A 13,436-nucleotide genomic window follows, 5' to 3' on the forward strand; every position below is an offset into this window, starting at 1 on the left:
TAGTTTCACTTCAGAGTGTTAGAAATATTTCAACCCAATATTTCAACCCAATATTTCAACGCATAATATTGTTTCTAATTCATTTTGACACTCTTTTACGTTATCAAAACAGGATAGGCTAATAAATGAAGCTAGATTTAATGGCTTCACATTATATTACAGACATGCGATTATTTTTATTTCGTGAATAGTAACCACTGAAATAACACTAAGCTTCATTGTATGGTTGCCTTGTATACCGAGATGAAATAAGAGAGGAATAGAATTGGAATCGATTTGAATGAGAAAGATACAAGGATCGATATCTATCAAATACATGCTACATACATTCGTAATTTTTTTAGATGATTTCACATGGAAAGAATGAATCTCATTAAATTGGTATCCCGAAAAATGTGTCAATATTTGAAATAGAGCTTGAGGAGAATGGGTTTATAAAACATCAGCGTTCCTTTCAAAAATTGCAAAAAGATACCAGTCACCAGGAAGATCTAACGAAAATAATAAATTATTACATTGCATACAAACGCCATATTATTGTGTGTACTGCATGAAAAATCAATTAATAGCCTTCTCTTATTATTATCTTCATTCATACTCTTCGCGCTCAGCAATTTTTGGTGTTTTCATCCAAATAGCTGGTCAAAATATAGCTCCGTTTGATTTAATTAAAGCCTGGAAGCTGTGTGTTTGCAAAATTAATTCAATAGGTCTACAGCGTAACGCTTGAGACGGATTTCATACCTTGAGACTGTATCCTATGCATGTAGGCCTTCATTCTAAAAAATTAAATTACAAAGTATTACAAGTTATTGTAGCCTAAATAAATTCCTATTTCATTTCAGACACGCCCGGGATTTTAATAAATCTATGTATTACCCAGCAAGCCGCCTAACAGGCGTGTGGCAATGGGTGTTTGCACGCCAGCCGTTCAGTCAAAAAAAGCAAATCCTCAAACAAAATTACGACTAGTATTTATTGAATTCCTTAATGGTTCGGGGGGAAAATGAATTCTCATAACTAACCGTCCAGCAAAATATCTTTCTAAATTCATCGCATCTGTCGGACCTGGAAAAATAGCTTGGTTCTAATAGTGTGGCTCTAATATCGTGCTCTCTGTGTCGCTCTTAAAGATATCCATTCTAAATTGATCAAACAATCTAAGCCCAGCGCACATCCTCCGTGTCTCCAGCGGCTCCCAGCCTAATTTGTTTAACATCTGCGTAACGCTATCTGTACGTCCGTGGAAGTTTTTGACGAATCGCGCATCCTTCCTTTCTATTTTATTCAATTCACGGATTTAGTCTTCCTGCACTGTGATCCATATGCTCGCTGCATATTCAAGGTGTGGTCGGACGAGTGCGGAAAAGCACCGTTCTTTATTTTTTCATGCGAAAACCTTAGCACAATACGCTTCACGAATCCTAACTTCTTCAGGGCTATGCCGCAAATATTCCTTATACTGTTCCCCACAAGAGGTTTGAAGCTATCGTAACTCCCAGGTACTTCACTTCGTCTGCTGCCTTTATGTTAATACCAACCCGTTTGCGTGTCCACCGTTTTTCTCGTGCTTGAGATTTAATAATTATTTCCCATCGCTGATTTTCAGAAGCATTCCAGGTATTTTGATGGTTGATAAATCATTTGGGACACCAACAGCTAAAGGAAAGGTTTTTATTCGTCATCTTTCTGACGAAAAGATGGAAATTTTGAGTTCTGTTACGATTCGATTCTTGAGAAAGTGATTTCATAGCCATATCCAACTGGCTACTACCACTAATATCATGCCTTATTTACGTTTTCAAAAGTAAATTGGTAAAATGTAGAGCCAAAAAATAGGTCCATCTGAGTAGTTACAGTATATGCCTATAATTTTAACTCTAAATTTATAAAATATTTCCCATCAACGCTTGAAATGTGCTTGTTAGCTTCTTTAGCACTGATTTATTAACACAGGTTTACAAATATGTGCAGATAGGAATGATATTACATATCGTTCCAGACGGTGGCGGATCTATGTGGGGGCTATAGCACCCCCTTTATAATCCCCTTTGGTATCAAATTTACCCTGGATATAATGATAAATATTTTTCGGACCCCCACTACTGCTGGGAGATTACTCCTTCTCCCCCCCCCCTTTTTCCTATCCTGGATCCGTTACCGGTTCCAGACACAATACGTTTTTGGGAGTACATCATGGAAAAGAATTATGCTTACAGCTCCATTATCCCACTTATTCGCAATGGGGACGTAGCTCAAATGGTAGAGCATTCGCTTAGCATGCGAGGGGTACCAGGATCGATACCTGGCGTCTCCAAATTTTTCGTCATTCATTTTGCTGGAAAATATACATATCAAGGTTTCATTTTTACCATAAAAGAAAGACAAAAAAATGGGACAATTTGTTCTAAGTAAAGCCTAGAATGACACTCTAAATACTTCATTAAAAACTTAGCTATATATTTCTACTCCGTAGCGCTTGTGAAGTTTTCTCTACATTGTGGGAGGTAACCTTCTACCTTGGGATTTTGACTGAATAACGTACATATTTGAGTGGATCTTGCTAATGTGAGAAAATTTCTCCATTAGCAAGCGAGAATTACCATATCTCAAAGGTTGAAAAGAAACTTGCGTGACCTGAAGATCAATCGAAGAATTTTCTTAATATTTTTCCGTTAAACAGCGATACAAGACACAAAGTTTCACTGCTGTTAAGATTCGATTTACGAACCAGTGATTGCATTGATCCAGTTACCTGGCTAAATTTACTCATAACGCAACTAATTTCGATTTAAATAGCAAAAGTTTTCCTTCTAAAGTGATAGTTGCAACAAAACACATTTCGTGATGGTGAAGCGTTGAGACATTTCTAAATATATTTTTTTTGCTAAAATACCTGCCGCTATGTTAACTTCTACTTCCCGCTGGTCTAAGCAATTGCGATGTATCACGTTGCCGGCTCATTTTTACCTCTACTAATGCCCCGTTCACACTACGCTATTTTTACGCCGGTTAGCCCCTTCCATGGTTACAAACCGAGGTGTGAACGCAAGTTAACGTTAACCATGGTTGGGATTCTGACCACCGTTTTCCGACCATGGTTGGCGGTAGTTTATGCGTATGTGAACGCAAGTTGGTTAAAAGCTGGTTAGAAAAAGAAGGCGAAGCAGTAATAAGGTGGGATAGGAGGAAAGAAAACAGAAAGTAAAGCATTCGAAGAGGAGACGGCCGTTCTTGTTGAATTATATTCGTCAGAATTAATTCAAAGGAAAATGCTATAGATATTCCGTATTTTGTTGCATGCTAATAAATTTTAACCTGTATGTAAGTTATACAATGTGCTATAATACGTAGTGAATTAGCCATTGGCTCGCATTGTATTGTTACGGACATATTTAATAATCTCTATACATTTTTTATAGAATAATGTTAAATGTGCGGACACAATGATTTTAATGTTTTGGTAAAAGTTCTTTGTCCCAGTTTAAAAAAGATCACTTATATTCATCCTTGAACAAAAGTTCCTCCAAACAAATATAAAATATCAGGCTAACTGCTAGTTAGATCTAACTATAGAACATAAAGTTAGAAACGTCAAGTGATATTAAATATCACAAAAAATTACCACGTTCTCTCTCTTATTTCATAAATTTTATTTCAGCAATATTCAAGTCACATTTTTCAAGTTAATCTTCCACCATTGAATTGAGGTAAAATAGTTTTAATTTATGGTATAGCATCAGATTGGATCATACCCTTTGTCAAAATCAGAAAACAATAACTGCTAGGACCGCAATTTAGCGACAAGTATATCTCTATTCCAAATCACTATAAGTATGCCTCAATTGACGCTTAAAGCTCAAGATTAGGTCCTCTTTACTTCACCTACGTCAATGATTTGTCAACACTTCCGTATTAAGGGCAAGTAGTAGTAAATGTTGTTGATACCAACCAAATTAATACTAATTGTCAGTTTAATTCGGATTCAATAGAGCAGTGGAAAAATGCTAACCACGCTTTCGATGAAATAATTAGTACCAATGTTGGACGAACACAACTGAATTAACTTCTACGTAGCAAGGAACAATGCTCGACGACGCTGAAATGCCATTATTCAATTCATAAGCAGCTCATACTATGCATATACGTTTAAAATCATTGCAATTAACACAAGAACTTTTTCCTGCACATTCTTTATTTCCTTCCAACAGTTTCTTCGCTCTTGTCAATTCACTTCTTTAATTGTACTTACTTTACCACTCATCAGATGTCGCTAGGGTCTAACCATGGTATGTGTCAACGCACGCCGGTTCTGACGTCATCTTTACGCTGGTTGACAATGATCGTCGTGTGAATGGGGCATAAGTATCAGACTAAAACCTTGAGAGCACTACCTCTCATACCACAATCTATAGCTGATGCTACCGAACTTTTTGTTATTCCGTTCGAAAAATGATTTTTTACTACATTTTATTTTACTTCACTCTACTTTATTCCATTATATTTTATTTTATTTCATTTTATTTCGCAATTTTACGAATTACCTAAAAAAGATTGCCAAAAACAATGCTTATCAAAAGAAAAGGGGCATTATGTTTTCAATGTTATGTGAATTCTTCATGTATTTGCTTCTTGTGAGTGAAATATTTGAGATGGTTCACACATGTTAGCCTTCTTTCTAATGATCTTTCGTTAAATAATTCCGGTTTTACGATTTAGGACAGGCTATATTCATTCTACAGCAGCATTTCAGGTACAACACATACTTAAATGTTTACATCATGAATAATGAAAGAATGAGCGCTAGGAAAGAAATAACCTGCGTGTCATATAATATATCTATACTAAAATGATCCCGGAGTAAAACTGATTTTTGCCCAATGAATATCTATTTCATTTCTGATACACCACGGATTCCATTAAACCATCAAAATTGAAAATATTTTAATATTTCTTAACTCCATCCACAACAATTCAACATTCGTAACCCAAATGGTGGAACACTCTCATGGCATTCAAGACGTACCAGTATCGATGCCAAGCATTACCATTTCCATCACTTAATTTTTATTTGATAAATTTAGACGGAAATTATTTACCAATAATTAAAAAACTATAGTTGGATTAACATTTTTTTCAAAACATTATACTTGAAATTTCCAAAATTAATACTAAAAACAGTATTAAATTGTATTCAACGAATTTTCCAATGATCAATGGACAAAATATTCGAATGCAATTTGAGCACGATAACAGTCACGGAGACGAGGAAACCTGTAGATTAGTACGGCGAAATTTCAATCATATGATATGGAAGGAGGGGACAGAAATGTATGGAAAGTTGTGGCTGGAAAAAATTTTAATGCATTATTTATGCAAGGATATTTTCTTATTACACATAGAGCATTTTAAAAATTTCTTATTCTTTCAATTCCTCTTCTTATCCGCATCAAACTTTGGGAACGAATTTTGCATTAATATTAACAACAAAGCAAAATAATTTCCAAATTACTATTGACAGTATGATTTCTCGTATGTTACGGTATGCTATCTCTTATGCTAATCGCAAGGGGACTGCAAATAGGAGGTTCAATTCCATCCCATTGAAGGCTGATTTTTGTTGCCACAATGATCGCATTTTAATCGGTTTTCAAAAACGTCTGCGGCGCGGTGACGAGTGCAATGCGATTCACTTTTTTCCAATATTTTGCAGTATCATATTTATAATTGCGAGGAATATCATTGACAAGTAATGAATTAGATATATCACATCATTATGTGCATAAATTTCAGTTAACACCCCTAATTATACCATATTTCCGCGTGAAAACGCGGATCAATTTGTCCGTCAGCGACGCGAGTGTCGACTTTTGTAAACCCATTTACATGTGCGGTGAGTGGCAACACATTTCGAGGCCGACTTGAGGATTATTTTTTGTAATATTCGTGGCCAATCGAGTGGTAAGGGTGCCCTCTGGTAATAAGAAGAATAATAATGAGAGTGAGATCATGAAAAACTTTTAATCACATGTGGTCTTATGCATGCATATTATGAATCAAGCGAATAGTAAAGCGTCTTGAGGGTGTAAATGAATCTTTTAGATTCCATAATCCATACCTGATGAAGACAATCGTCGAAGGACAAGTGGAAGGCAAGAATGGAAAAGGAAGACCTCGAACAAAATATATGAAACAAGTAAAGAGAGATGTGAAAGAGAAGAAATACGTAGGTGTGAAAAGATTAGCTGATAGAAGAACTGAGTGGAGAGCTGCGTCAAACCAATCCTAGGATTGTTGACCAGTGATGATGATGACATCCATACCTCACAATATAAAATGTTGCGCTAAAAATGTAATCAAGATAAATTTAATTTATCCAGGCTTAGATAACATTATCCAATAAAAATAAGCAATTTCCAATGCCCGTGAATTCACACTTCCTGAAGAAAAATTAATCAGGCCCTAAATTTATTCAACTTTCCTTAATAGGGGCGTAGCTCACATGGTAGAGCGCTCGCTTAGCATGCGAGAGCTACCAGGGTCGATACCTGGCGCCTCCATATGTGTTAACTTTTATATTAGTCAAGATAGTTCCAGACCCTATTTATTATTATTTATTTATTTAACCCTATTTATTATAAATAAAGTAAGGAATTATATAACTATTTTTATAGTGAAATACGAGAAATATTTCCGCTTCATTACGCATAATGTAGTTTCAAATTCATTATAACAATATTTTCTATGAAAAAAAAGAATTAGTTATGTAAATGAATCTAAATTAAATGGATCCACGTTATAATTCAAAGACGACAGAATTCCTTTGACTATACTAATCAAATCTGAGAAAAAGAAGCTACTTCCAAAGCCTTTGATTTCACACTTCCAGAAGAAAAAAGAATAAGGTTTTAAAATTATCACTACCTTATTCATCGGGGACGTAGCTCACGTGGTAGAGCGCTCGCTTAGCATGCGAGAGGTACCAGGATCGATACCTGGCGTCTCCAGCTTTTTCGTCAATAATTTTGCTGGAAAAGTATAAATATCAAGGTTTAATTTTTACTTTAAAATAACAGCAAATATGCAAGTCAGTTTGTTTTAATTTAAGCGTAGGATGACACTCTAAACGTTTCACTAAGAGCTGTGCGATATATTAAAACCCCCATAGCCTTTAAGACGTTTTCTTTATGTTGTGGAATTTGACCTTAGATACAGTAAATTTGACTGAATAATACGGGTTTTAAAATGAATCTGGCAAATAACACAAAGTAATGAGCTTCTTAGCAAGTGAGAGGTGCTACATTTTAAACGTTAATCAATCGAAGAATTTTCGCCATCATTTTTCTGTTTTAAACAGCAACTCGCTTTCGTTCGCTAGGGAGGCTTCCCCCTCCCCCTCCCAGACCCTCTCGGAAAAGGCCTGTGTCCTTTTTTGGTCACTCTCTATGACGCAACACCGTAGCTCCCTTCGCTGTCGAGATAATTAATCACGATATAGTGAAATTTCTCGATTTGGCTGAAATGAAAAGTGGTCCCATATGTCTGAATACTGGTTTCTTGACGCATCACGTGGTCTAGATTCTAAAAATTACATTTTCGAAAAACATATTTTTTTACCCCCAAACGCCCCAAAAAAGTAGAAGCATATGAGCAATAGGCAACAATATCATAGATAGAGAATAAAAAATTTAGCGTTTCGATAATTTTTCCTTCAGTTTCAGACGATTTTATAGGATTTCGTCTGAATAACTTCCTGTCGCATCTCGTCTTGTTTACCCCAAACATTTGTATAAGTATAAGTGAGTGGTTGGAAGTGGGTTTTTAAGTAAATTAATAACGGAAAAGCATTTTCAAGTTACTACCCATACCACAGTGGAAGATTGTTCGATTTCTCATATGTCAGAGTATGCTATTTGTTGTACCACTCGATAGGTAAGTGTGCCCACTAATGCTAAGAGAGGGTTAGGTCATAGGAGACTTTCAAGTGAATTTAATCTTGGGTATTCATATTGTGAATACAGTGAATAGGAATGCGTTTCGTTGGTGTAAACAAATCCTTTAGGTTACAAATACCCATACCTCTCAACAAGCCATGTTGCCCTAAACATTCGGTCAAGGATAAATTTAATTCCCTTTGGACAAAGATAATCATATCTGAGAAAAAGAAGCGACATCTTAAACTCAAACTTGCTGAACTCGAACTTACCGAAAAAAATAATTGGCTACCAAAATGTTTACAATTCTTACAACGGGGGCGTAGCTCACATGGTAGAGCGCTCGCTTAGCATGCGAACGGTACAAGGATCGTTACCTGGCACCTCCAAATATATTAAATTTTACATCAGTCAAGATAATTTCAGGATAAGACATGTTTTTCTTGAAAATGTAAAGCAAGGAATAATATTGCTGTCTTTATTGTGAACAGAATGAGAAATGGGTAGACTCTTCTCGGTATTCCCACCTGGTTAATTTTTCCATAATGGACAACGTTTCAAGCTGTCGCTGTCTGTACGCCCGTAGCAGTTTGTGACGAACCGCGCAGCCTTCCTTGGAATTTTATTCAGTTCGGGGTTTAAGTCCTTATGCACCGGATCCCATATGCTCGCTGCACATTCATAGCTGCACCAGCATCGGTCGGGAAACGTTGGGGCCACCCAAGAATTGACGCGGCGACATAGCCCAAAAGTTTTTATTCAAAAAATTTAATTTTCTTCAGGCAAAGCTATTCCTACAGTATTAAATGAAAAAATTAAATGAACGTAAAAAATCTTCGAACGCTCCTCCACTTCTGTAAAAATGAATCAATGATTGGTGCCACTTCGGCCCATTTTTGCAAGTTGGGAGATATTATACGGCCTTTTTCGTTCCATATTGCATATTTTGGGTCGTAGGGCTCATTTCTCCCCTATTAATAAATCCCATGACACCTGAGGAAAATAAGCAACTTAAATGCCAGTGAATTCACACTTTCTAAAGAAAATAAAACGGGCTTCTAAAATTATTACTTTCCCGTACAACGGGGACGTAGCTCACATGGTAGAGCGCTCGCTTAGCATGCGAGAGGTACCAGGATCGATACCTGGCGTCTCCAAATTTTTTATCTTATTTTCCCATTCATTATGGTAGAGACAAGTAGTAAGGCAAGTTTTTATTTTCCCTATAATAATCAGCCTTTCAAAATTATCAGTTGGATTTAAATTATACGTGGAACACCGATTACGCCTTCTTGTGGGACAGCTGATGTCACTTTAAGTAATTCGTACATCAGAGCTTATTCCGTCTAGAACCACTTTTTGCTTACGATCACTCAGAAAGTTTAACATCCAGTTTACTACTGTTTCGTTTAACCCCCAATACTGTAATTTGCATAAAGGTTTCTTGAAGGAAAGCTTTCTCAATATCTATAAATAATGCTGTTTTTCCGATTCGCCAGATTTGAGAACGTCTTGAAGAAATAGCGCGAGCTGTGTTTCGTATGATCTACCTTTCCGGAAGCCATGGTGACGACCATGGAGGAAGTTAGGACTGCCCAGGAACACAATAATCACGAATATCACTAAAGGGGATCATCAAGTCGGCCTCATGTTGTCACTCACCCCGCGTTTCAATGGGTTTACGAAAGTCGCCGACGTACAAAGTGATCCAAGTTTCACGGGGGAATAATGAATAATTAAGGATGTAAACCGAAATATATATACATGATAGTGTTATCTATCGAGTTCACAACTTTTCAGAGATATTCCTCGCAATTACAAACATTATGCTGCAAAATATTAGAAAACATTGTATCACATTACAGTCATCACCGCGCCTCGGATATTTTTGAAAGCCGATTAAAATGCGACCGAAATGGCAACGAATATCAGCCTTATTTTTAATGGAATTGTGCCTTCTCTATGCAGTCCCCTTGGTCATGATATCGCTAACAGCGATATATTGGAGTATCTCGCCCACAGTAGATATCAATGAAATTAGCAGGGATGGCAAGTGAAACGAAACGAAAATGTTTCGTTTCGACCTGGAGGGAAACGAAAATACGAGGCCTGGGTTTAGTTTCGTTCCCGCACGAAATAAAAATCACCAATGAGTTAAGTTTCGACCAGGGACCAAACTTAACTCGCGGGAATGAAACTAAATTAAACGAAACTGCTCATAGTTAAGTTTCGATCCCAAAAGTTGAGTCGAGTTTCGACCCATTACATTTGGCATACGTGTAGAGAGGTTAAAACATTGAGCTTAAAAATCGAATGGCCAGTTTGCGTTCAACGTTCTCCTGATACTGGTAAAAATATGAGTGCCCCAAGCATCTAATGGCTGCAGGTCGAACCTCTTCTTCATTCAACCATACTTCGTGCTCGTTGTGTGGGTCGAAACTAAACCGTTCGAAGGTGAAGCACGTGGTCCCTCAGGTGCGAAACATTGGTCGCGTTCGGGCGAGTATTGCGGTGATTCACCCGTGCCTCACCGGTAAGCGGTGCGGGCTACTATCGGCTGAACGGGAAAATCAGCAACCGGTACAAATTCTGGCCACGTAACTTGTAGCAGACGGACATCCGAAAATGGGCGCCAACGATGTAGTGAGAGATTTGGCGCTATTTATCACCGTCGACGACGATTTCATGCCAAATATATTAAATAAGATGCAGCAGTGAGTTTCTGGGCTATCTTCAAGCTGAATGGTCATCACATTGTAAATATAAACACAAGTTATATTTACACCAGAATAAGTCATGGGCGCAGCCATATTGATTCTCAACATGATACCAATTCGCACCGGAGATGAATTCCGGTGGAAAAAATGGCGTCTGATCTGTAACATGTTAACTCACCGGTGACTTATCGGTGAGCGTTCAGGAGATAATTTCCACCGGTGCCGCAACTGTTGAGTCGCCTGAACGCGACCATTATCTGTGTTTCGTTTCGTCCCAGAGTTTTAGTTTAGTTTCGACCCGAAGTAGTTTTGTCTCCGATTTCGTTTCGACCCTGATTTCAGCTCCTAGGGTTTAAATCCATTTCGTTTCGTGCCTACATTTCGCTCCCGGGAACGAAACTATTGAAATTTAACTGGTTTTTACTTTCGTTTAGTTTCTAATGCCATCCCTGGAAATTAGTCGATAGTTCACTGGGTCATGTCTGTTTCCATTTTCGAATGTCGGTGTAGCGTTTGCAATTTTCTGTTCTATTATTATCATTCATTTAGACAATTACTTTTTTAATATTATATCTAAGCGTACAAATATTATATGGATATAAACCGCCACTCGGGCATTATTTATTATCGCGTACCCTCCCACCAAGATTCCCCAAATTCTTCCCCCTAACAAACCCCTCTTCCTCTGCCTGGAGGCGTTGGAAAACACTCGGATCAATTGTTTTAGAAGGGGTCTCCGTCGTACGGAACAGACCCTTCACACGCAACCGCTCAACCCCAGCCCACGAATCCTCTCTCCCGCCCGTTCATCTGTAATGCTGATTCCTCAATCGAACGGAACGAATTGCGACTGCACTGCCCCCACCGCTGCCTCGGGGGGACGGGAAGGGGTGCGTGGGCGGTCGAGTCAACAGCGCCCTCTCCAAACGTCCCCACAAAGGTGAAAAGCGAAAGGTTTCCTTAAGGTCCAACACGAGGAGTTATTCATCAGTGCTTCCCAAGGAAAACTAATAAGCTGGAGGCAACTTTAAATGTCATACAAATATTGTAGGAAAACGTATCGCGGTTTTGAATGGTATTAGGTGCTACGAAAACTGACATTGTACAGATAAGCTACAGTAATTTTCGGTAGCGATATTACCCATGTACTATTTTTATATATTGAGGTTAAAAAATCTAAATGTGGCATAAAATCCTTAGTATGTATGGTAGTCTAGTTCATGGGTTTCCAAACTTTTCTATGCAAGGGCCATATTATATATTTCCCACATTTATACTGGCCGAAGAAATAAAAAAAATCAATGCCAGTATTTTAATTTCCTCAAAAATTAGAGTATAAACGTGGAAAAATTAAAAAATATCCTTTTGGAGAAAATCAGGTCAAACTAAATAGAATTATGCTCTTAGTTTTATCCAACCAAATTAGTGTGACGAATGATACTGTCGTTTTGACCTCAAAATTTCATTTAAATCAGGTTCCAAATTGGATGATCCCATCGTAAATTAGGGTGAGTAAACACACAGATATTTGTTTGGCGGGCCGGATTTGGCCCGCGGGCCATTGTTTGGAGACCCCTGGACTAGGGGGTGGAACATATGGGATGTTTGATCGAGGGGACACCGATTCATATCCCGAATGAAGTCTTCGCACACTCCAAATCAAAATCCTCGAAGTGCGTGATGGTCTAGTGAAAGGAATAATAGTATCCTGAAATTGTGAAGTTCTCACACCAGAGCCCTAGTCCAGGCTAAGCTCGACCCTCACCGAAACAAACGAACCTTTGAGTCGAATCACTAACGATGAGTGGTTCTCGGGTAGAACGCTTCATGATATATTACATTTAAGTTGGTGTTTGGAGGAGACGACCGACAGCTGAGCTCATTTGCACCGTAAGGGTATGGAAGGGAGGGTGGAGAGAAACCCGGCGTCGGCAATAGCCCTACCCTCAGCGAAAGGCGCCAAGGGGACCACGGTTTAATGTCCCATCCGACGAGTGCTGTACTTGAAGTGCCTTTCACACAACATTCAAGGGCTATGAAATTTTTCCCCGTTATTTGAACCCGAGCCCACGGGGTGAGAGGCCATCACACTAGCCACCACACCAACCCGATTCCCTACGTGTCATTGTCCCGAGAGAACAATGGAATAATAAAATGAATAATGGAATCTCTGGCTTAATTGAAAACGTAAAAACATATTTGTTCCGTAATGGCATAAGCAGATAATTACTATAATATTAATATAATATGCAATAATATTACAATTATATTTTATATGAAAACGTATCTGAAGTGGAAACTGGAATTTAATTTGGAAAAAATGCGTGGTGATGCGTAGGATTTGAGAAAAAAGAAGAAAGGCTATCCCCGGCATAGATTCCTTCACTGTTGGACGGGGTATGTAAAAAGCATGGAATAAATTAAATGCTTGGGATTAGAATAACTAAGATCATACCAGGAGAAAACACGATAGAAATATAATGTGTATGGCTAAACGCAAATTAGAATTCATTAAAAAGAATTCTTGGGAGATGCGAAGACAAAGCTAGAGAAACGGGCTACTTTCACCTCGTAAGACCTCATTTGGAGTAGGCTGCCAGGATATAGCCAGGCATGAGGATAGCCTTGATCACTGAGCACGAACGCATGCGGATAAGATCAGCAAGGTTCAAAGTTAAATTCCGAAATGTTAATACATATACTGTTGAGATTCTCCGACTGCAATTAGGATAGTACTACAGTCCCTGATGACGATGGAAAAGAATTTCTTCGAAACGTCGGCCGC

General features: G+C 38.1%; 3 non-coding genes across 3 annotated transcripts; all 3 read left to right on the forward strand.

Moving 5' to 3' along the window:
* Positions 1-2,244: 2,244 nt before the first annotated feature.
* Trnaa-agc lies at positions 2,245-2,317 on the forward strand. Its single transcript has one exon. It is a non-coding gene; the product is annotated as a tRNA-Ala (tRNA).
* Positions 2,318-6,934: 4,617 nt separating this feature from the next.
* On the forward strand, positions 6,935-7,007 carry Trnaa-agc. Its single transcript has one exon. It is a non-coding gene; the product is annotated as a tRNA-Ala (tRNA).
* Positions 7,008-9,018: 2,011 nt separating this feature from the next.
* Trnaa-agc lies at positions 9,019-9,091 on the forward strand. The gene has a single exon. It is a non-coding gene; the product is annotated as a tRNA-Ala (tRNA).
* Positions 9,092-13,436: the final 4,345 nt, after the last annotated feature.

Source organism: Ischnura elegans, chromosome 9, assembly GCF_921293095.1.
Source record: "Ischnura elegans chromosome 9, ioIscEleg1.1, whole genome shotgun sequence".
In the NCBI taxonomy this organism is placed as follows: Eukaryota; Metazoa; Arthropoda; class Insecta; order Odonata; family Coenagrionidae; genus Ischnura; species Ischnura elegans.